General features: G+C 48.6%; 1 long non-coding RNA gene across 1 annotated transcript; it reads left to right on the plus strand.

The window, feature by feature from the left end:
* Positions 1–1,498: 1,498 nt before the first annotated feature.
* LOC135305865 (uncharacterized) lies at positions 1,499–4,803 on the plus strand. Its single transcript, XR_010366854.1, has 3 exons — positions 1,499–1,772; positions 3,765–3,840; positions 4,440–4,803. It is a non-coding gene; the product is annotated as an uncharacterized LOC135305865 (long non-coding RNA).
* The last annotated feature ends 19,097 nt before the right edge of the window (positions 4,804–23,900 follow it).

Below are 23,900 nucleotides of genomic sequence, written 5' to 3' on the forward strand. Positions count from 1 at the left end.
TTCCCTGAAACTCCTCATGATGTTTGGTGCATTTTTCTTGGGTATGCTTTGTTGTTTTGGGGTTATTTTGTTGCTATTGTTGCTTGCAGCCACCAGAGAGTTCCCTTCCTCTGGTTAATGGCTCATTAACTAGCTCTCTCCATGCAGGAGTAGGGCCTGGGAAGTGCTGAATTCTGGAAAATCCTCACCAGCAAGGAACCTTTTGCCAGCAAAAAAATCCTTTTTTCAGAGGAGGCCCTGTGTCATGGGGCAGCAAGAGGAGACAGTCTGTGGATGGGAGGAATAGGGACAGAGCTCACAGGAGTGTGGGACACAGGCATTGTTGCTGTTTCTTGAAAAAACACACTGGCTCTTGGGAAGAGGGGGGAGAGGAGACAGGAGCTGGATTGTTAGAGGATTCAATGAGCTGTGCCCAATGTATTCGAAAGGTGCTTAAGACAGCCAAAGCTCCTCACCAAACATACACTGCTGTGAGCAGCACAGCAGTGCCCACGGGCTGCAGAGAGGCAGCCCAGCTCCCCCCCTCACACAGCACACCCCCAAAATGGGCACCATCCCCCTGCCCCTGCCCCACACCACCACGGCGTGGCAAAGGTGCCAAAGCTTCCACCCATGCTCACCTGGACTCATGACTACCTCAGCAGAGGTGCTCATCTCAAACCCTTCCCCTCCCTCCCATTTGCACCCTTCCAGGCAGAAAATGACTTGCAGCTTTAGGTTGTCCCAGTCAAGCAACCCAATGGCTAGGCCAGAGAGGAGATAGAGGATTTTCCATAGATATAAAAAAGAGAATTCAAAGCAAATCTTGGGATTGACAAGACTAGTGAAACCTGTTTTCTGTTAGCTTTGTGCCCCTATTCCTTTGTCCTCCCTCGACCACCACTACAATCACTGCAGAGGACAAATTCTCCTCCAGTGCCTCGCGCTGCCCCAGAAGGACTCTCGGCTTACACGCTGTCACAGCCATGTTTGGTCACTGGGCATGGAAAGGTGGTTGGCCAGCAGAGAAGATGGAGTAGTCCTGGTGCTGGCACCAATGTGAACCTCGCTTCTTTACCCCATCATTAATTTAAACACATTTTGTAAGCATAGAATAGTTTAGTGATCTCTGTCCATGTGTCAAGTGTGGCTGACATTGACATTATGGGGAGGACGGGGACAAATGACAGACAGTGCAATTGCCTCTGCTGGGTTACCTGAGCTTAAACTTAAAAAAGGTGATAGTTTCATTTCATCAGTGTCAAAAAGTACCCTCACCTGCAGCTGCAGAACAAAGCACAGCTCAGGCTCATGAACATAAGCAGTCAGTTTGTCACTCTTTAATCAGATAGCTCCCATCAGCAAAACTGCAGAAATCACTTTTCTTGGGGGTCTTGTGGCTTAGCTTCACTGCAAAGATGAATTTTCTTCACCCACAAGGGCTGGCACCTCTGGGCCTTCTGAAATACCCTGGGGCAATCAAAATTGAACCTACTTCCACAGTTGCTGAGCTTGCCAAGCGAGGCCCACAGACACAGCAGAGATGTTAAGATCTTGATGTCACATGTGCAGTGATTGTGGCTTTGCTTATGACCTAGCCCTGTGGCCATAGTCCCAGCAAGGCCAGTCACCTTGTTACAGGGCGCTTTTGGGCTGTGTGGTACCAGCTCCCCTACTGATTACCACACCTGATAAAAGCAACAGTTTCTCACAGTGCATTTTTCATACACCACCAAGTTGATCACAAATGAAGTCGTGATGATGACCGCCATTTTAAAGGCAGGGAAACTGAGGTATTGCATGATGCACGACCCAGTGTCTCCCAACAGACTGGTGGCAGGGACCAAAGAGACACACAAGTTCCCTAAATTTCAGTGCAGTGTGCAGGAACTGGATTATCATGTGGACAGTATTCACTGTGTGATGCCCACACTGGTCTCAAGGGAAGCTTTGTAAGACCAGCTTTACACCCAGGGTGGTCTAGGACTTGAAAGTGGCAGGGCAGAAAGGAGACATTCCCTGACAAGCTTTTGCCTCAGAGAAAGACTTGAAAAAAGTTCAGCTCAAGGTCCTTGTGAAAAGGACGCCTGCAGGGCCACCCGCACCGCTCTCTAGTTGCTCCCAAGCAGTGAATTCATCTGGCCAAAGTTCTGGGGAAAGTGAAAAAAAAGCACATACGAGGAGACAGAAGCTAGCCCCATCGACCACTCACACTGCTTGACATTAAAAAGTGCTGACAGCAGAGAGGGAGGAAAGGAATGGACGAAGGGACACTTTCATCTCATGACAGTCTCCTGCCAGCCCCAGCCACTCCGTCTCCCTCTCACCCCCCCTTCTGGCCCCTTGCTTTCCTAGGCATGTTATTAAATAGGGTCACAGCCCGCATTACTGTCCCTCCCACAGCCCTGGCAAAATGAAAACACTCGCCCATCCCCATGACCCCCACCCTCCCAGATCTCCGTCTCCTTCACTGTTTCCCCCCACTCCAGACCTGAGATCCCCACCCCACAGCAACCTTGGTGTTTCACAGCCAAACATCAAGGCTAAGGGCTCCAGGGAGGAGGAAGGTCTCCCCCTTTTTGCTTCCCCCCTCTTACATTAATTATCTCATTTAGTTGAAAGAAAAGTCCAAAAATTGAGCTTTACCTTGGCAATTTATGAGGCTAGAGGAGTAATTTATGCCTTGATACAAGTTTATTTTGTTCCTTCTTTACACACATGCACACACACACAGACACAGATAAACACACACATACATACACTTAAGGAGACACTAAGCTGAATTTATCACATTAAGTACCTGCCTGCTAAAAGGACAGAACTGGACATAATTTACAAGGCAGGATAGGGAGGGGTTCACATGTGGGGGGAAACATTTAGAAGAGTTAATGTTTGAAAGTTGGTCTTTGAAGGCAGGAGGCTCCTCTAGACCTCTAGAAAAAGAAAACCTAACTAATTAAAACAGATGTATCAGTTTCAGAAGAAGAATGTGCTGGGAATGAAACTGTGCATGGGCAAAAACAACAGTCAGCCGGGTTAGGCATGGCAGTGTAGATGCCCCCAGGGAGAAGGCCCCGATTCCAGCATCAGACCAACAGGGTCTGAGATCTCACTGGCTGGGGCAGTAGCCAAAGCCCCCTGCCAAAGTGGCTGCTCTGATGCAGGACACAACTTAGGTGCAGAAGCAAATGTGGGTCATCTGTAGGGTTTGAATCATGGCCATGGCATGCCAGCAATGTGACCCAATGAGATGTGCTTGGAGGAGGAGGGAGGGGACCTTGGGCCACAGATGTGCCGCCGTTGTTTCAGTAGCAATCGAGCACTGTGGATGGCCAAAGGAGAGGACTTGCCTGCCCCAGAATGCTGAGATACTGAGAGCAGCAAAAAGGAAAGGGTGCAGAGGGGTAAGTGACTGGTCCAAGGCCAGTGCACAACCACAGCTGTGGCCAGCATTCACACCTCCCCAGCCTCATTGTGTCTTGCTCAGTGAGTTCAAGCAGGAACATCCTGGTTCATCTCTGCATTTTCCAGTATACCTTCCTGAGTGTCCTCCTCCCACTTAGGGATACCCAGGGGGCCTCTCCTAGCACCTTCCCCAGTTCTCCAAACCTCTGTAACTGAGGTCTAGGTGGGAGGTGCCTCCAGACACTGTCCAGAAAAGGTGAGGTTTGAATAACAAAGTATGCTGAGAGGAGAAAAGTGCAGAGCATCTCAACTGATGTTTGATTCTCTTTTGTGCATGTGAATTTCCCCAATTTCACAATGCATCTCTATCTTCCATATAGGAATCTGAGCCATAGAAGACATCCAGTGACTTGGACCTGGGTCACGATGCAATTAAATCTGCCAGCCAAGTGCCAGGTGAGCCCCCTGCAGCCAGACAGTCCTTCTGCTCCAGGGACCTGTACCTGATGTGGTTGGGCACTGACATTAACCCCTCTTCCACTGCCTTTTTCCAGGACTGCACACATTATTTCCTCTGAGTCATACAATTCTATTGCTCCTACAAGCCTCAAATCCTTTAAATTATTAGGAGGAGAGATAAGTAAGGGTGTGGAGAGAGAAGGCAAAAAAAAAAAAAAAAAAGAGAGAGAGAGAGAGAGAATCATAATTTCAGAAATGCCCCTTACCCAAATGCAGATTCTTTCCAAAATATGCCTTGATGAAAACTGGTCAAGCTGCAAGTGCCCTTTTATAGTGCTGGGTCTGTGCATCAGGCAGAGGCACACCAGACAATAAACAGCCCCTGGCTGTCACTCCAAATTTCTGGAGCCCACTGAAAGAAGCCCCAGAAGGTGATTTGTATGTAAACACAGAACACCCGCTCCCTTTGGTAGGGAAGGTGTTCTTTGTCTTACAGCTTTCCCTGTAGACATCAGCTTGTTTACAAATCTTACAGCAACCCACAGCCGTGGCATTAAACAGGTGAAGAGAATAACGCTTTTTTCTTATTGATCTAGGGTCGGTTTCATTTGTAAGCAAAAGGGCAGCTGTCAATAGACTGCATGATCTAAGGCACCAATCCAGAGAAATCTTAAGCACGTGAGCGCCAGGGAGCAAGGATGGGATTCAGGGTTGTTGAATTGGGGCCAGGAGCCTAAACCAGGCTTTATTTCATGTTGCATCATAATTCTATTGTGTGAATGAGAGGGAAGCATTTATAAATTGGAGGATGGAAGGAGAAGAAGAAGAAAACATGTCTACTTCTTGTCCAGTAATGTTAGCAGTATATTTATAAAACCAAAACAGGACTAATCTTCACTCCTCTGTGCCTCTCAGGGAGCCCTATGTTGTCTGTTTTGTTTAGATTGTGCACTCTTCATGACAGAGATTATCTGTATTTTGTGTCTTGTAAAGCACTGGGCACTTTTATATAATAGTAATAATCTGTAAAATGCACAAATAAAAGTATCAGAGCCAACAAATGGTGTTGCAGAATTGTTTCTGCCTAAAAGGAGCAGCAAAATTCCAGTTAAAAATACCCATGTATTGATAGTACCTTGACAGTAAAATGTATGTGTGATTGTGCATGCACGTGCAGATATATAGGTGCATACAGTAGGGAAAAAGAGTCAAGGAAGGAATAAGTTCATCAAATCTGTAAGTATGTGGCACCTCAGCATCATGCAAGCTGCCCTGGGCACAATCAAAGCCTTCTGATGCTCCGAGGGACTCGGTGGAAGTGTGCAGGATATTAAGAGTGACAAGCCATCAGGACTGCACTATCAGACCAGTAGGGAAGGAAAACTGAAGCAGAGTGTCAGTTTGAATTGTTATTATCCCTGTTCAGGAAACAGCATCGGGCAAGGCAAAGTAGTCACAGGAAGAAAGGGGGCTGGGACATCTGGGGACTAATCCCCCATCCCCCAGGAATTCTGCACCCATTCAGGACCTGGAACTGACTGACTTCTGCATCACCCCTTGTCCTGCCTTTGTTATCTTGAGAAGGGGGTGACTGCTCCCAGGGTGCTGGGGTGGAAGAGCGAGGGGGCAGATGCATCCCTGTCCCCAGGGAAGGGTGTCAGGGCAGTGGGAGGAACTCTACGGTGCAGTGGGAGTGTGCAGCACTGGGCAACACCAGGGATGGAGGGGAGGAGGGGAGGGTGGGGAGGGGAAGGCCTATAATCCCCTTGGTAAATCCATGCCTGAACTATAAAAGGATAATCCATGTGCAACCCTGGCCCCACTTATAGGATTTAGCTCTTAGTGTAGAATACTAATATTTGGCTGTTTGTTTACCCCTGTGAACTAATTTGGCAGATTCTTATGATTCTCACAGGGAGAATTTATTTCGATTTTGATATTACTCAAAGCCTTGGGTCCTGGAGTCATAGGATTATATGCAAAGCTCTGAGCAGACTTTTTTAATCCTTTTTCTTAAGAAATAACTATTTGTTGTGGGTGCAGCAAAAAGCTTGAAAGCTGGCCTGCTGTTCCACAACACAATGGCATCAGAAAAGAAGCCACTTGCTAATTCTCTCTCTTTTTTTTTTTTTTAAACATGGTGATTTTTAAGCCAGTTTTGCAACTGTGAAAGGTGAATGGGGATCAAGCCCATGATTTTTGTAGTGTCGGCACAGTCAAGCCAGGCTCTGCTTGTAGATTCACACTGGCTTGGTGAGCTTCAGTGTCCTCTTTCCTTCTCCTAACCCAGTGGCACTGCCTTGGGAGAGCAGTATCACAGGCAGAAATTAGATCCTTGGGCTAAAAATAATGTGCAGAATTTGGGGAAGAAGGAGGCACAGGAAGAAAAAGAGTATGTGTTAGGATCAGGAATTCAGGCTTCAATTAAAAAGTAACTTTCTAACCTTGGACAATGCAGAGAATGGCTTGAAAATGTGATGCATGCATCCCCTTAACACAGAAAGCCAGTACAAGAATCCCAACTATGTTATTTTTATAATGTTACTAATTTGAGGGCTTGCTCTGTGATTTTTGAACAGTTAAAGTTGTCAGTACTAGGGGAGAAGTGTCCTTTCTTTAAATGCTAAAGCCAGCTTTTGTGGTAAAGTGTAAAGAAACAGAAGGAGAACAACAGTTTTTCTCTAAATGTATTTTTGGCTGTTCCTCTCCCACTCACCGTCCTGAAAGAAATTAAAAGTTGCAAATGTAATCACAGCTAGGAGCAAGGCAAAACTGGATATGTGCTGAAGATTTGACTCTCGATTTATGAAAATATTTATTTTAAATTCTGTGCCCAAGATAATTTCTTCTGAGAAGATTTAAGCACATGCCTGAAGTGGAGTAACTGCAGAGGGAGTCCACCAAATCAGGGCCTTGAGGAGAAAGCTGACAGTAAACCCAAAATTTATTATAAGAAAAAAAAATCTCTCCCTCAGTAAAACCAGAAGCAAGCCTAAAAAACCCAAACCTTCATAAATCAGGCAAACAAGACAGGCAGATGAGAATCTTATCAGGCAGTGGAAATGAGGCAAAAATAATTCAAATTATTCACACATTTTGAAACTTTGCTGGACTGAGAAGAGAGGGTGAAATCTTGTTGAATAGGAAAACAAGCAATATTTGTGCCTCGCGGTTTAAGCTGGAAACGCTCTAGGTGCAGATCCTAGAAGTCCAAGAGCAGAAAGTTTTTAGAGGACGTATGTGCATCATGGGTAGCTGCCTGGTTTTCCTCCTTGTCAGATGCTGCTGTGTGTGGCTGTTTTGCACAAGCCCAGCTCCTCGGGTGCCTGCCTGCCCGAGGCGAGCGGGGAGCAAACTCACGTTGGGGCGATCGCTCCCCAGCTCGGCCCCTCGGCCGTGTGCCGCACACAGGGGAGGCTCGGGCACGCCACAGCCCTCCTGTGAATCCCACCCGTCCCCTGATACCCTAAATACACTGCTTTGTTGTCATTTTACCCCTCACTCAGGTGCTGGCAGCCAGTTCTGGCTCTGGTTATAGCTATTAATAATTAGTCTGTAATTATAGAGATTGAGAAAATGTCTTTTAGATGTGTGATATTTTCCCAAATTTATTCCAAAGATAATGTGAAGGGAAACAATGTGTTCATACACATTGAGACAAAGAGAAGGGAAGGTTTGGCTGTGTGATTTTCTAGTGGTTTGGACTCATTCCTATGTCCCCCTCTTTTTGTCTCGGCTTGTATTCTGCTAACAGAATAAAACAACCCCAAACATTACCCAGAACTGGGGGGGAAATGCACTACACCAAGGATCTGAAGGGAACCATTTCTTGAATTTTTTTAAAAGGATCAAGAGGTGACTTGCTTCCTGTATATAAATTTCTTCCTAGGGAAGAAACACCAAATACTAAAAAGCTCTTCAATCTGCCAGAGGAATGTGTAACAAGAGCCAATGGATAAATGCTAAAGCCAGAGAAGTCCAATTAAAAATAAAGTACTGGACCTTTTAAAATTTTGTTTCACTTTGTCCGAGGAAGTCAGGGTGATTAACCATCAGAGCAGCTGTTACGGGAAGCGCTGGAGTTTCCCTTTCTCAACATCTTCAGCTGAAGACTCGTATTCTTTCGGGAAGAAAGTTATTGTGTTCAATAAAGGGGTAGCATGGGGACAATCTCTGGTCTGTGTTATGCAGGCAATCCAGTCAAATCATTGAAAAATGTTTTGTGAGCTTAAATTGAATATAGCACCCTCAGCTTATTTTTAAGCAGGAGGCTTCTTTTTTAAAAATTGGGGAAGGGAGAATAAAAATCCTCATCAAATGAATAATTATTCTTACTACAGAAAAGGAAAAAAAAAAGGGTAAAAATTTTGTAGAAACAGAGGGATCTGGAGCAAAAAGGATGCCAGGATGCGGGGCAGAGCAAAGCAGAGGGCTCACTGCTGGCCGGGGCTGGTGGGGTTCTCCCCCAGCACTGCGAGCCTTTGGGGAAGGAGCTGCTCAGGCTCCATGGAGAATCCTCCCTTGCTGATTTCCAGCTGAGCAGCTTTCCACACTCAATGGCTGTCCCTGCTGCTTTCATGCAGGGATGTACTGTAGCTCGGAAGAGAGCGGTTCTGTTTAGATAGCCCCCAATCCTAGCTTTACCTCATCCCTTCCAGCAGAGTCACTGTAATTAAGATTTGTTAAGGTTTGGAAGAAATCTCATTAATCAGATAAGATCTGAACTTTATTTTCTTTTTAAAGACCCAATTTGATCTCTCTTGCTTGTGGTAATTGCTCTCCTCTTCTGACATGGAAATTCATTTTCCAGGCACATAAAACACAATAGATTTCCATTGTCAACAGCAGCAACCCCAGGAGACTTGAAAATATTCCTCCAAAGGCTAAAAAGAGTATTGGGAGCAAATCCAGACACAGGCAGGGAGAGGCAGCATGAGACAGGGTGCTGTCAGAGATATATAGGGTGGAAGAAAGGGGTTTGTATGGCCCAAAAAGGATGAAGGGTACACCAGGGGCAGGAGAGGCAGCAGGAGCCCCACTGTGACCCTCAGTAAGTCAGGCTGAGCTGCAGGTCCTACCAAGGGACCCTGCACAGAGAGGAGAAAAGTTGTTCCCAGTCGTGGTTCCTGACCTGGCTTGGTAAAAGCATCTTTCTCCTGAGTTTATCAGAAACCAGTACTTCAAAGAGTGATCAGAAAAGCCTCCTGGACGGCTGACATTTCACATGAGGCAGCACCAGGATAAATGACACAGTGTGAAATATACTCCACCACATCAAATCCTATCCATCAGCAGGATTCCTGGTTTCTAAATGTCAGGTATAGAACGGGAACTCCAGGAACATCTGAATCAGAGGGTGGATTCCTTCCCTGCCACCTACTTCCCAGCTCCCCAATTTCTCTTGGCCTTCACCATTCTTTGGTGGGCTCTGCCTTCCATCCAGGCCAAGCCCAGGCAGCTGGGCACTGCTGCCAGGCCAGGAGATGTGCATGGATAAGGCACACACCCTGAAAGGGCTGGGGGTACAGGTAGCACCTCTCACCTGAGAGGCTGCAGTCCTCAGGAGAGACAGGACAGGGGCACCTGGCAGCCCACTGCCAAATCCTTCAGCTGGGGCACAGCACGTCAGCCCAGTGTGTGGCCATCAAGACTCCCATCGCCATCTTCCCCCTGCCCAGGGCCTGTACCCTGCCACCCCTCTGTCACACTGGTCCCCCCAGCCCATGTCCTGCTGCTTGCACCACCCTATCTCCGAGTTTGACCTGGACCAGGAGGGGCTGAGCCCCAGCTGCACACTGGGGCCAGTGGCTACAAGCAGCCTCCCTTGTCCTGAACTCTCACAGTGAGAATAAAGCTGAGCCACAGTTTTTCAGCCCTTTCAGGGGGTCACACAATCCTGCAGCAGCAGCAGCAGTCCCTGTCACAGCTCAGCCTGGCCACCTTCCGGAGATGCTGAAACTTTGGTGGAGCAGGCAGGGACAGAAACCACTACCAGGCACGTTGTGGGCTCCCAGAAATGGGCAGTCCCGGGCAGCTGGCCCACAAGGATGACTGTGGGTGACCAGGGTGGCCAGAGCAGGGAGAGTCCCCTGCACTGCTGGCCACGTGGAGGCAGAGACTGGCCACAGTGTGTGCATGCAGAGGTGCTAATAGAGACCTAGGGCGAGCGTCCCAGCCCTGCCTGCCTCTCTCATTCTCTTTGCAGAGAGAATCTGCAAACATATTAATCTCATCTCACACACAAACCCTCCGTCCTGATCCCAGAATCCATATATTAGGAGATTTACATAAATTACCAGCTATCAATAGGGCACATGAGGTGCAGGGGCTGAGAGCCAGCACCCTTGCCAAGAATACAGTACAAGAGGATTGGAAAGAAGGGAACGGGAGGGGACTGCAGAGGAGGGCTAGGAGCAGAGAGCTGGTGAGCAGAGGTCTGGAGTGGCAGTGTCTGGCTCTGCTCTCTGGGTCTCTGAGTCACACACTGCAGCCACCGTATGGCTTGGCTGCAGTGGTAGGTGCATAACTAGCAGGGGAAAAGGTATGAGCTTTCACAGCAATGCCTTGCTTTATTTGGGCTTTGCATTTGCAAACCTTAGCCACTGGCATCCCCAGGTCTCAGGAGCATTGGGGACCAGAGCTGTGTGGCTCACTGCAGAATTCAGCAGAACTCCCTCATTTCCACCTGAGGGCCTTTTCCTCTGCCGAGAGAGGAGGAAGGTGTGAGTTCAGCCACTGACCACACCACCTGGCCAGAGTCAGGATGCTCTCTCCTTAGATGCACTGAAAACAGTGTTCAGGCTTCTCTGAGCCATGACAAATACAGGTGATGCTCGGTGAGCATTGTGAGAGCCACATACAGAGCCCTGGCGTGCAGATGCAGAGAAAACCACCAAACAGATTTCCTTCCAATGTGTTCCTGGGACAGACCTCCTCTGCACACAGGGTGATGGCCCAGCACAGGGCAGACCCAGCAGTGCTCCAACTGGCACCAGGGCGAGGACACAGCCGTGTAATGCTGGGCATTTCTGGATCCATCCCCTTGGCATCTGCCTGGGGCACAGCCCCGTTCCCATGACCCGAAGTCTCAGACCCTGGGCAAGCCCTGGTCCCAAGAGATGGGTCCTTCCTTCCCTAGACAGGCAGTGTGCCTGACCTCTTCCACAGCATCTTCTGAGCGTCCCAGGCAGCAGTCCCGGACCCCCTGCCTGCGCTGAGCCCCGAGTCGGGGTCCCTTTTGTGGCCAGCTCGGGCTGAGCCGCTTCTCCCGCAGTGTTCTGCTGCCCTCGTGGGCCCAGAGCGCTCACTGCACCCCGCTCCTTCCCTGCAGAGAGCCGAGGCACAGGCTGGTCCCTTCCCTGCCAGGAGGAACAGCAAGGCGCAAAAGGCAGCTCCTCGATTTGGGCCTGGACCGAGGGAAGTGGGGTGGGGAGCACTGAGAGGGGCCCCAGGACCCAGTGCCAATCCTGCTGGTGGTGTAAAAAAGGAAGAGAACAAGAACCCCCTGCACTGGGAACAGTGCTCACAGTAGTTAGAGCAACACCTCTTTGGAAGGGGCATCCACCAGTGTCATCTGTCCCTCCACCTTTCCTGTGGACAGGCAGGCATCACAGCTCAGGCCAGTGCACCCACAGGCTGCTGGGGCTGGTCCATGGCTGTGAGTACAGAGAGGAACTGTGAGCTTCTTCCCAGCTGAGGAGAGGAACACCCCTGTGTTATTTCCAGTGCAGAGAAAGATAGAAAAGTAGCCAGTGGGGCAAAGAAAAAAACCAATGCAAGCCATGGAAAACAGGTCTGGATTTGATTTATCTGCTAGAAAATCAAATTAAATAGGGGAAAATTTGTCTTTTGTTTTATGATGAGGGGGTGGGGGTGGGGTGGGGTGTGGAATGAGGAAAATCGGACTAACCAAAATTAGTTCACATATACCAAAATTAGAGTTCATATATACAAGACCTCCTGACAGTGTGACTTGAGTACACCCAGAGCTCAGCAGGTTTGGTTTGTGTTGGTATATGACAACATATGTGGCACAATGAAAATATGACTTGCACCATATGCTTGTACTTGTACAGCATCTAGCACAGCAGACAGCATCCCTCCTAATGCCAGTGTTCAGGTGTAGGCGCCTGGTCTCACGTCCATCCCCAGAAACTCCAGGTATGCTCGAGAAGAGGGAAGCCCCATCCAGACGGTCGGACCCAGCAGGTAGGTTCCAAACTGAGCCTGAAACTGGATTCAGATTCATGCCTGCTGTGTCTGACACCAGGGCTCTGTGCCAGGGGAGAGGATTTCCATGGGAAGAACGCTCCCAAGGTATCTCAGCTCAGAATTGGGTTTCCGACCCTCCTGAGGGCTCAACGGCGGCGCCCCTCCGCAGCCGGAGCATCCCGCGGGTCGGCAGCCCGGTACGGCACGGCACGGCACGGCACGGCCCGGCACGGCACGGCCCGGCCCGGCACGGCACGGCCCGGCAGCGCCGCACGGAGCGCGGGCTCCCCGCCGTGGCCGCGCCGCCGCAGCGCACGGAGCTCCGGCCGTGCCCGCGCTCACACCGCCCCGGGTCCCGTTCCCGTGCCTGCCCTGGCCGTCTTTCCCACAAGGGAAGGGGTTGGTTTTGTCTGTCTGCCCTGCTTTTAGGCCTTTTCGTTGCTCTTCCCCTGCACTTACCTCAGACACCTTCATCAACACCGTTGTCCCCGAATTAGATCACAGTCCAGACACTTCAAAACCCGGCCCCTTTGGGTCTGAGCTCTCCTCTTCCGCACAGGATGGCTATTTATTCACTAACCGATTATTTGTCTGCCTTAAAGCACTTGGGAAGCACAGCCACTGTCGGATCCCAGGGCTTTCATTTTCCACCCCAGCCACCCCCTTTGACTGTAACCCTCATGCAGGGCCATAACATGGGAATTTGCTCACCCCCGCTGCTTTTTTCTTGTCCCAGTGGGAATGGGCATTTGCAGACACACCCAGCATCAGATAGGTGCACTTTGTCCAGTGCCTGGAAAGGGCTGGGTAGTGTTTGTCTGGCTGTGCCTTGGGTGCAAGACCAGTATTTGACAGAACCTTTCCAAGGCAACTTCTAATAAACCAGCAACCACCATCCAGTCTCTTGGATGTAGGAGGCAATCCCAGCATCAGCAGGCATCAGCATCAGCTCTGTCCTGCTGGGGAAGGAGCGAGGGAATCTGACAGCTTACAGCAACTGCCAGAGGTGACAGCAATGCCCTGGCCACTGCACCAAGAGAGAGCTCATCACAGCTGCTGCTGAGGAGCGGAGTCCTCCCTCACAGACATGGAGAGTCACTTTGGGAAAGGCAGGTTGTCATCAGAGCATCAGAGACTGCAGGTATGGAAAAGGCAGCAGCTGGCCTGACGGCAAATTCTCTTGCAGGACAGGCCAGGCCAACCAGCAAGGTCTAGCTGCTGATCAGTAAGGGCAGCTGCAGCCCAAATAAACCAAAAATCAGCACAGCAGATGGAACAGCACTCAGAGGTCGAAGGCAGCTTGAGTATGGGGGCCAGGTGAGTATGACCCTTTCCATACAAGTTTCAGATGCTGACAGAGAAAGAAAAGAGCCTACAGTAAACGCAGACAAATTTCAGTCAAAAATGGGAATCAGTGATGGGTTTTATATGAAGTGATGGGAGCCTTTCACCTCTGCAGCACATTCTTCAGAGCAACGGTAGATTTTCTGTCCCAGTGCCTTCAAACCCTGACAGGAGCCCCTTTGGGAAGGAGGGGTTTAGACAAAAGAAACAAGGAGAATTCCCTCAGTTATCCACCAGCTTACACCAAGTGACTGAACAGCTGCTTTTTGACTTAAAAATCTCTCCCTGGCTGTGCTTGAGCTGCACAGCTCTTTGAGGTGTGACAGGCAGACCTGCCACAAGTACCATAGCCTCCATGTGGGTGGGGACAATGGGACAAGTGACTCAGGTGGTTTCATAATCTGTCATAGCAATAGCCAGCACATGCACTCTATCAACCCTACCATCTCTAGTTTGCCTGTTGAGCATCAAACCACCTGCTACAGCAAGCAAGTAAAGTTTGCTAAGGAGCATTTTTCTGTTCTTGACCTGCGTAAAGGGCACCACCATCAGTTGCCTGTCTCAGAGGAGTGTTTGGGTCACAGGAGCAGTTTAGGTGACTGTACCTACTCAAAGAGAGCAGTCTTCTGGTTCAGCAGCTAATTACAAAGTCTCTCACACAACTGCTCATGGACTTTCTCCCTTCCTGGAGTCATAAGACAGAGGGCAGATCTATGTGTCATCCTTGAAAGGACCTTCACCAGGGTGACAGCAACTGTACTGTAATCCTTGGGCACAGAAGGGGCTGCCAATGCAGGTAGGACCTTCGGGGCCAGGGCAGATACCAGCTGTCCACTGGGAGCCATAAAGCCCTCCCTCTCTTAGTATTCCTCAGAAGCACCTCCCCTTGTAAGCAGCTCAACAAAGGCTCTCCCAGCGAAGCCCACATTTTCCTAGCAATTCCCTGGGGAAACTGCTACACATCAGCTCACAAGTGCAGGCTGCCTCAGCCTGTACTTCATTTGCTCATGCTGAAGGGCAGTTCCATGACTGAGAGCTCACCTAGAAGCCTCCTCTGATGCCTTGAGAGACCTCTACCTAGGCCAAGGCATAGCTCAGGCAAACACATCATAATAAATACTTCCAAGAAGATCCAGCCATCACACATTTACTTCCATCTGCAGTTGAATCTGCTCAACCCTGGACCACAGCTCTGTTTCCTTCATCCAGAGGCTTCATGCCTGATCTGACCCCAGGGCAGGATGAACGAAATTAACTCTGATGCATCTGAAATCCATCTGAAGCAAACACAAACCAGAGTGGGGAGCTTTGAGTAGTCCACAGGTCCTGAGGATGAGTTTTCATCTGGCACCATGTATGCAAGGTTCACAAGAGGATTTATGGGCGGACAGAGGAGAGGGCAGACAGTAGCAGGGACTAATGATACCAGTGTACCCAGAAAGGGAAAGCTTTTCTTTAGTCCTGCCCTTCCCTGTAGAAATTGGGCGTTACGTCTCCACCAAAACCCAGCAGATGTGATCCTCCCTCTCAGCTGGCAGGAGGTAAGACTGCTGTTCTCAGCAGAAAGCTGACGTAGGTAGGTAGGTAAAGACTTTGTTGCTGTGGACACCACAGGTACATGGTGTAGGAGACCTCTGCCTCCAGATCCATGTGCAGACTGATGACATCAAGCCGGCAAAGGACAGTAGTAATCTCTTCTTTCATCTGAGGGAGGAGACTCAAACCCACTGGGTTTAGTGCTGCAGGAGCATGGAAATACCCAGAGAAAATAGGAAGGTGGCAGCAAGCTACAGCCCATAGGTAATAAAGCAGAGTAGAACAGGCAGGGAGCTAGTTCAAGCAAATGCAGAGCCTTTGAAAAGGGACAGGTCTTGAGAAGAACTTCACATTCAAAACTGACCACAGCACAGATCTTTGGAGGACTGGCTTCATCTGATTGTTATAAAGACAGGGGATTTCTGTAGGTATATGCATCTGTACTCAGTAGTGTTAGACATGCCTCATCAGCTTGATTCTCTAGTTTTACGACTTCCCTATGGTACTTATGTATCAGAAAGAACAAGAATACTTATAGATGTAAACACTACAGCTGCCTAAACCAGCAGGTGACACAAGGCAAGAAATACACGCTTTCTTTCTAATATACCACATTTCAAGAGATAAGATTATAAGCAAGAATTTCTTAAATGGATAAAAACATATACTGAAAATAAAATTTATATAATAACAATTCATTGAAAGTTTCTCCCACCATTATTTTCACCAGTTTTATACAGAGTTGTATATGCAAGTGAGGCAGGCATGTTGTCTTACCAAAATCCAGCCCTAGGCAGTCTGCCAGATGAAGCCAAGGACAGCATCATATGCCTGCCTATAATCTCACCAAAGTTACACTTTGTTAATGATCCAGGTATTTGGGTCTCCATTGCCAGGATCAAATACAAGAAAAGGCATGCTCTCATGGTTGTATATGAACCAGTCTGAAAATTTAAGAACCCGTGCAGAGACCCAAAGAGAGCCTACTGCTCTACTTGCATCAGCTTTGGGCTCCACTGTGTTCCCTGAATTCCTGAAAAGCAGCCACTTATGGCCAAGAAACACTGATTTTGTTTATTTTTATTTCACTTGGGCAGATCTTACTCACAGGTTAGTTTGAGAAGATTTCTCCCTAGAGAGCACTGGATCAGCTGGACCAAACTGCCAATATCCTTGGTTTTCCTAGTTGGTGCCCTCTTTACTCTTTCAGAAGCTGTTCTCCGATTAACAGCTGTACAATTTTGTCTCCCAGATCCAGGAACTCAGGGCAGTCAGTAGAGTTAGCAAAGCTATATTCCTCCTAGTATTCAAGCTACTTTCCTATGTCCTTTGGAAAAGGTATGGCCAGGTGACACTGGCAAGGTTCTTCCCTTCCCCCCTACTCACAGGTAACCTTTTTCCTGTCAGAAAAAGGGGAGTCAGCATATGACAAGAAAAGAAAAACACCTTTCTGGTACTCCTGTCACTCAGGAAAAAATCATTTTCACATGCTGGCATGTTCCCTGTGAGTGGTGGAATCAAAGCAACAGGTTTGGAGACAGACACCTTCCTCAGGCAGTGAGTCCCATGGTTTTAGATGTGCAAGATGCAAGTGCAGTTCCAGTAGATAACAGAGCTCCTTGGCAAGGTGTAAGACAGTAGCCCTGAGGAAGGATTTGGCCTGCTGTGTTTTCTGCAGTAGCTGGAAAGGTGCTATCCCGGGCAGCGTAAGCAGATGGAGCCTGAAGGCACAGGAGGTGAACAAGACCCGGCTCTCCCTTCCTGGGAGGCCCAGGCAGCCACTGACCTGCAGTGCCTTCACAGCTCCCAACCTGAGCCAGGCGTGATCCACCTCGCCCATCAGTTCTGCCTCATTGACCACACACAACCTCTTCCAAATGCTGCTGTAAACTGCAGGCTCTTGGAGGGGGCTGGAAGGTGGCAATGGTAAGGTTCATGAGCCACCTCCTGGCTCTCTCCTCTCCAAGCACAGCCACACTGCCATGTGGAGGAAACCTTTGGCAGCTGTTTTGTGCTGGGAGACAGGGCTTGTTGAGCTTGGCTGAGTAATTCCAGCCACTCCCGTCACTGCAGCTGCATGCATCCTTGTTCTCCCAACCCAAGGATCGCTGCCTCGCTGAATCACCCCATTAAATTGCTAATATCTTATTGTTCTTTAAGATTTTGAAACTTGCTGCGAAACGTTTACAGATAATTTTTTTTTGCCTGCAGTCACTGTGCCTAATGCCCAGTCATTGAGTGCCATATGTGTTTATATGCACTGCAATTTTCCACTTGATTACATTTTACCACAAACACTTTCATCCACTCCGCAAAGACAGCAGCAACACATCCATAATATTCAGAGCAGCCCAGACAGACAGAGCTCAGATACAAATGTCTCCACTGGATGGACACTGCAAAATGTGAGATTCCTAAAACCAACTGATCCAGTCTCCAATTCTGAAGTCTCCAAGGGCTGAGACACCTCAGTCACCTAACAGAATGTGCAAAGTTAACGTCATGCTCCAGCTTTCCCATTAAGCACCAGGTGCTGCTTGTAAGTCTGGAACAGCTACACAACATGGACATGCTTGCCAATAACCAAGGATATCTCAGATTTTCCAGGAGACGGGATGACCCAGACTGCTACAAGGTTGACTAGGGGAAAAAAATCCATTGGGACAGCAAGGGTGCAGCATGCAGCACAGACAAGTTCTGAAATTAGATCCTGAACCCCAAAAAGGCAAGTTCTCATTCAGCCTCCAGCTAACTGGAAATAGTCCAGCTTGTCCATTGTGGGGGATTTCAGCTCCTGATGGCTACACCTTCCCATTTGCAACTAGGCAAGTCACCTTGTCATCTCAAACAGCACAAAGCATCACAGCCAGAAGGTCAACCTCTACCTGGGGACAGGGGTCCCCTTCACTCCATCTGGCTCGGGGCCACAGCAGTGCTGGTGCAACCAGGTCAGTCTTCCTGGAGAGCAGAAGCAACATGATCTACACAGCAACATTGGCATCCCCATGTGAGCTTGTTCTTTTCACCAGTTCAGCACAGCACAGAGCAGAGAATGCTGGCTCAGCTGCAGCAGTGAGCCAAGCCTCAATACTGTGCTGATGTGGCAGTAGTGCTTCTACAGGCCTTGCCCTGCGATGTGCCACCCTCTCCACTGCCTGGTGTGGACACTCACTGTGGGGAAGTGGCAAACATCTGCTGTGTAATGATCAATAGCGCCCAATCCATTACCATCCACCCGAGCCGGCATTGCTGACCAGCTCTGCTTTTGTCAGACAGACAAAAGCCCAGTTTGGTGAGGAAGCTCTTCATGACTCTGGAGACCAAAGAAAGTAGCCTACAACATGCAAAAAAGATTTTACATAGAGAAATGGAATAACCTGATACTTCCCTTACATCCTGGGTTATCTGGGATAACCTCTGCCTTCAGATCTATGTTCTGCCTTCAGACTGTTTCTCGTGTTATGCCCAAGAAAGAACTGTTACTACCTCTTTCTGGATGCAAACTGTCCAAGGACAGGCCAGTTTGCATGTCTGCTACTAATGAACATCCCTGACTGAACTCATGGGTACAAACATAACCACCCTGCACTGCAGAAGAGGCACTAAAGCTGTGACCTCTAGGTCACTAGTCAGGCAGCCCAAAGCCAGTGCTCCTCACCCTGGACCCATGAGTACAAGTGTGCAGAAAACAAGGCAAATGAGTGAGCCTAGCTGCCAAGAAGGGCCACCACTGTTCTGCCAAGCATTCACAGCCTCTCTTTCAACAATACTGATTAGCACCACCAGCACAAAATCAATATTTACTTGAGAGAAATGCTGGTTGAGAGAAACCTAGCAGTGACCCTGGCACAGCCCAATCCCAAGACATGGGGCAGCACGTCTGTCAGAGGGAGCACACACTGCCTGCTGGAAAGTGCCCATTAACTCCTCTTTTGTTTGAGACTTCCTACCTTCCAGACATCTGATGCAGTCAGCCCTCAAGGGGCACGGGTGTTTATTCCAGATGAGTTAATTGCCCTCCCTTGGGACTCAGGTTTTATCAGGTTTTAGGTCTGTACCTAAAAGGCAACTTTTTTGAGGAGAAAACAAACAACAAGAGGTGTAGGAGTGAGATTGTGTTTTTTCCTTGGCTGCTTCACTGAACCCATCAGCCTACTGCTAAAACTCCCTTGCCTTTCATGTAGGGCAAAAACTCAAGCTCACATGGCAAATAGCAAGAGGGTCTGAGCTTCCTAGACTCAGTTGGGAGCTATCACCTGCCTGGCTGCATCTCACAGAAGAGAAGCTGCATTGAACCTTGGGGTTTGGCCCTGTGTTGTTGCCTCCCTCCCACTGCAAGATGTGGCGACTTCAAAGCACAGCTCATTCTATCCACCACGCTCCTTGGTCTAATAAAGACCTGGAACAGTCTCATGCTAGAGCCTTTTATCTGGGATGAGCCTATTAACTCTCTTCTAGGCTCAGCTCAGGGCTTATTTACTTGTTTAATGCACGAGACCAGAGGGGATCCCTTGAGTCACTGTATTCAGTCTCCTGCCTTAGGATACTTGACCACCTTGTCCCGGGTCTTTACATCACATTCCGTCTGACTTCTGGCACATCACCTACAACTTCTTTCTCTCCTTCACAACCTCTTCTACTTCTGTAAATGCTAGTTACAATCCATCACCCTGCACAAAGGGTCCCTAGACATCCCCAGAGCCCCTAAGGAGAATGGTTATTGTTACCTCTCATTCCCACTGTGGAGGATATCAGCTTTCATCCATGGGAGGGAAAAGAATAATTCTATATGTACAGCATTCCTCAGTTCCATGCCAATGGGACAGTGGGTACTGTAAAGCTTGATAACAGCAGATGATAAAATTCTTTTGGGAACATCATGCATCATGTACCCCATTTTCATCCTGGTTGGGTGACAGGGCATTTGCAAGAGCAGGTACTGTGGCCCAAGAGCTTCTCAGGCTGCAGGTGAATGAAAGGCATCCTCATGATAACATGACAAGTTCAGGTGAACCATGACAGAGGCTCAGAAGCAACTTCCTTCCTGCACATGACAAAAGGGAGTTTCCCAGGAAGACTTCCACATCCATCTGCAAAATCATCCCCATTCTTTTTCCCTTGATGATCTCAGCCTGCTCTTCTTTCTCTTCTGACAGCTTTTCCCTCCAGCCACTCTGTTGGAAACTGATATTTTCCTGAGAAGCCCAATTTCTTCTCAACTGCCTTTGCACTGAAACCAAGATTTGAAGGGGAGCCTCAGGAGAGGGAGGGAGCAAAGTATGACACATTCAAGCTATAATGAAATGACATATTCATCACAGCTAATGGGGGCCCGCATGGCACCCCAACTGCATGCTGCCCCACTGCCCATTTCCCAGCTGACTCTGCTGGAGTTTCCCCCCTGCTCCCCTCTCCGTGTTTCTGACGGTGTCACTCCAAGCAAAGTGGTTGATCTGATTGGCGAGAGAACATGAGGGGTGTCAGAGAAGGTGCTCACAGACATTTCTTGGCTGCCTCAAGGAAATAAAGGCCATCGCTGAGCCTGTCAAAATGATTAATCGCTTACAGAGAATGAGGGGGAGGAGGGAGAGGGAGGCAAAAGGAACGGGAGGAAGGAGAAGAGAAAGACAGATGGGATGGGGAGAGCTATAAACAAATAGCAAAAGCAGGAGACACAGGATTGCTTCTGTGCTGGGGAGGAATTGGAAGCAAGAGGCCCCAGGCTGTGCTTGGAGTGAACTTGTGGCAGATGAATGGGTCCTTCACAGCCCCAAATTCCACTTGGAGGTTTCTTCCTCAGGTGTGCACCACTCCCAAACACAGGCTCAAAGAGCACTAAGGCCTGCTCCACCAGAGCAGTGTCAGACCTGACAGCCCAAGTAACATGGTCCTGTGACACCTCAGCTCTACAAATCTCTGCAGTTCCCGTGAGCTGACAGACCAGAAGCTTATTACCTCAAATGCCAAGCAAGGCCTTGCCTCCAGCTCCACAGCCAGTAGTAGCTGGCATTTGACCCAAATACCCACCAGCAGCAGTAATTCTTTGCTGCCAGAAGGATTTTAACCCAATGAAACACAGATGGTTGGGAGCAGCTTCTGAATATCAGAGGTCCTGGCAAGGGAACTTGCAGCAGAATCAGCCCATTGCCTGTGGTACTAATCTCTCCCACAGAAACTACCCCCTTGGATGCTATTATCACCCCATATGCCCTCTATGGACATGGGGACTGTCCTTTTATAGAAACAAACCATTTGACCTCACCCCTTTAGCTGCTTTCAGTTCAGCTCGAGCCCTCACACAGCTCACTGCATGAGGCCAGTACTGCTTAAGCAGCTCAAGGGGCACAGAGCATGCAGCAGATCTTGTAACAGATTACCTACACACAGGAGAGCCTCCCTTCCTGGCTTCCCAAGAGGTTAAGTCATATCCAAAGGTCCTCCCCATCCAGGCAATCAGTGGCAAATCCTGACTCTTCAGGGGAAAAAAAACCATAGCTGACACTGAGACAAAAGTCACACTTGTGCTCCTGCCATCCAGTAGAGTGACATTTCTTACAGAAAGGGCAATGCCCTGCCATGTCAAAGTCTGGGATTGCTCAGGGTTTGCTGCAAGTTTGTTAAGTGAATTCTGACCCCACTTCCTGCACCACAATCTACCTTCCCCCTCTACAAAGAACATGAGGTGCACTCCAAATGTAAATACACATTTAAAGTGTTGCTGTAAATGAGGAGCAGCCTTCCTCTTGTGTTCAAGAGGGAATAAAAGTCATTACCTGACATATCTTCCCTTCCTAAGAAATGTGACCAGTGATTCTCCTAACTGCTGTCATGATGAGCACTGGATGAAAAACCTTGTTAGATCCTGTCCTGAGATCTACTGTTTTCTCTTTCATTTTAGTTCCTGTGGTGAACACTAGCCATGGGAAGAGGCTGAAAATCCAAGCTGCTGTCATTTGTCTGAGCTCAGAGACAGCTGGGAATGATACAACATAGCTTCAGCTCTCCCCTTTTGTTCTGGTTTAGGGCAAATTTGGGAGAAAACCTCTAAAGGGGTTCTTCTAGAAAGCAGATTCAAGCAAGCCCTTCCCCCAACTGGTCAGGGAATGCATTTCCTTGGAGAAAAGTGGAAAAAATCTGTTTATTTAACAGGCAAAGCATTCAGCAGCACAAAAATGAACAATATTAAACAACAAAACCTCTTGCTGCTCTGAAGAGATGACAAGTTCAGAAAGTCCTCTTTGTGGGTCACTTAGCTCGGCCCACTCAGTCTGCTGTCAGTCCCTCCCATGCTGGAAAATGCAGGTGTGAGCTCCTGATGTTTTACCTTTGTATCTGCTTTGATTTCCAGCCACAGAAAGAGTAATCATCCTGATGGAGACCTTCACCTCAAGTAAATGACCCAGCCTTGCGAAGACAGGAACTGCCACTGAAATCAATGGATCCAGTAAGCTTAAGTCTTCAGATGAACCAACCAACCAACACTGTATGCTCCACAAATGGTCTATCATGCCCCCTCCCAGGTTAGAGCTGTTGATTTAATCAGAGGCAATGCTCTTCATGCAAACTATACCAAAGTGTTTAACCTGGCAAGACCATGAATGACAGCTGTAGGAAAAACAGGTAACACAGATTTCACAGGTACAATAATTTGATCAAAGCCAACAAAACCCAAACAAATGCATGTAGTGGATTGTGCGTGACTGGATGATGAGGCAAGACAGCAAATGACAGACATGGAGAAGTCACCACTGCCTTCTTTTCTTTACCTGTCATGCAGTCCATCAGGTTCTTCCTCGCTCTTGTAGAAAATGACATTATCAGGAAAAGAGCCTGAAAATGCTTTCATGTTGCCTATCCTAAGCTTTCTGCATGCCAGTCAAGGCCCCTGCCTGCTCTCTTCCACACCATAAACTGCATGCAAGATGTGGAGCAAGGAGACAGAAAATTTAAGACGCTGTTTCTGTGGTTTTTGCTGTCAGTTTGTGGCCAAGCACCGAGATGGAAGCGCAAGGTGTCAGTGGGGGAAGGACTGGTCTCCCAGATATGCTCTCTCCCTTACTAAGTAGGACTGGAAGGGTTTTGCCACTGCCTTCCTCCCCAAGCCAGACAAAACCCTCTTTGCTGCTCTGTACCTAGGCAGAGATGGCTCTGTGGAGCAACAGGAGCACTTAGTTATGCATCTTGAGGACTTCACAGTGGCTCTAGTGGCTGCCTCCATTGTTTGTGGGATATTCTCCCCCCCTTCCCTCCTTCTAACAAAGATTCTGATTAATGATCGCTCATTCCTAATTGTCAAATTTCTTTTCCTTCATCCTGTGTCTAATCACCAGTGACAGAAGCCATTACGCAAATGAGAGCAGACGACTTCCCACAACTGTTCTCGTTGGTAAAAGCCTTGTAATTTAAAGCTCTGATTTGTAGAGGAAAGCTGCGTTTCCCCAAGGCGTCCGGGCATCTGTTCCACTTACACTCCAAGAGCCTCGACTTCCGCTCCCTCCCCCCACAATTAGTCCTCTGCTTGCAACAAATATTTGACTTTTCGAGGCAGTAATTAGAACTTACTTTGCATGTGTTTGTCACAGTAACAGCATCTTTCCCTTTCCGTCTAGGCAGCAGCAATGCAGAGAAGTGCCCAGGGAAGATGGTGGCTCCAGGGCTTCCAAGGACATTGATGGGAGAGGTGCTTTCTGTTCCGAAACAGGAACAGAAGATGAAGACCAGAAGCAAGAGTGCAAGGAAGCTTCTCACACATGAGGCAGAAATGCATTTCTCTAAGTGTAGAAACACATGACACCTCTGCTGCAATTGCTGCTCTGCTTCCAGGGCTGAGACCATGCATTAACAAAGGCCTGCCAGGAGATTGCTGAGACCCTGAGAGCACTACCCCCGTTCTAGGGCTTTAAAGCACAGTTGGCTGTGTTGAAGGTCAGCTTGTTCATTGATAAGAGCTGTTGCAAAAAAAGTAA

Source organism: Passer domesticus, chromosome 8 (genome assembly GCF_036417665.1).
Source record: "Passer domesticus isolate bPasDom1 chromosome 8, bPasDom1.hap1, whole genome shotgun sequence".
In the NCBI taxonomy this organism is placed as follows: domain Eukaryota; kingdom Metazoa; phylum Chordata; class Aves; order Passeriformes; family Passeridae; genus Passer; species Passer domesticus.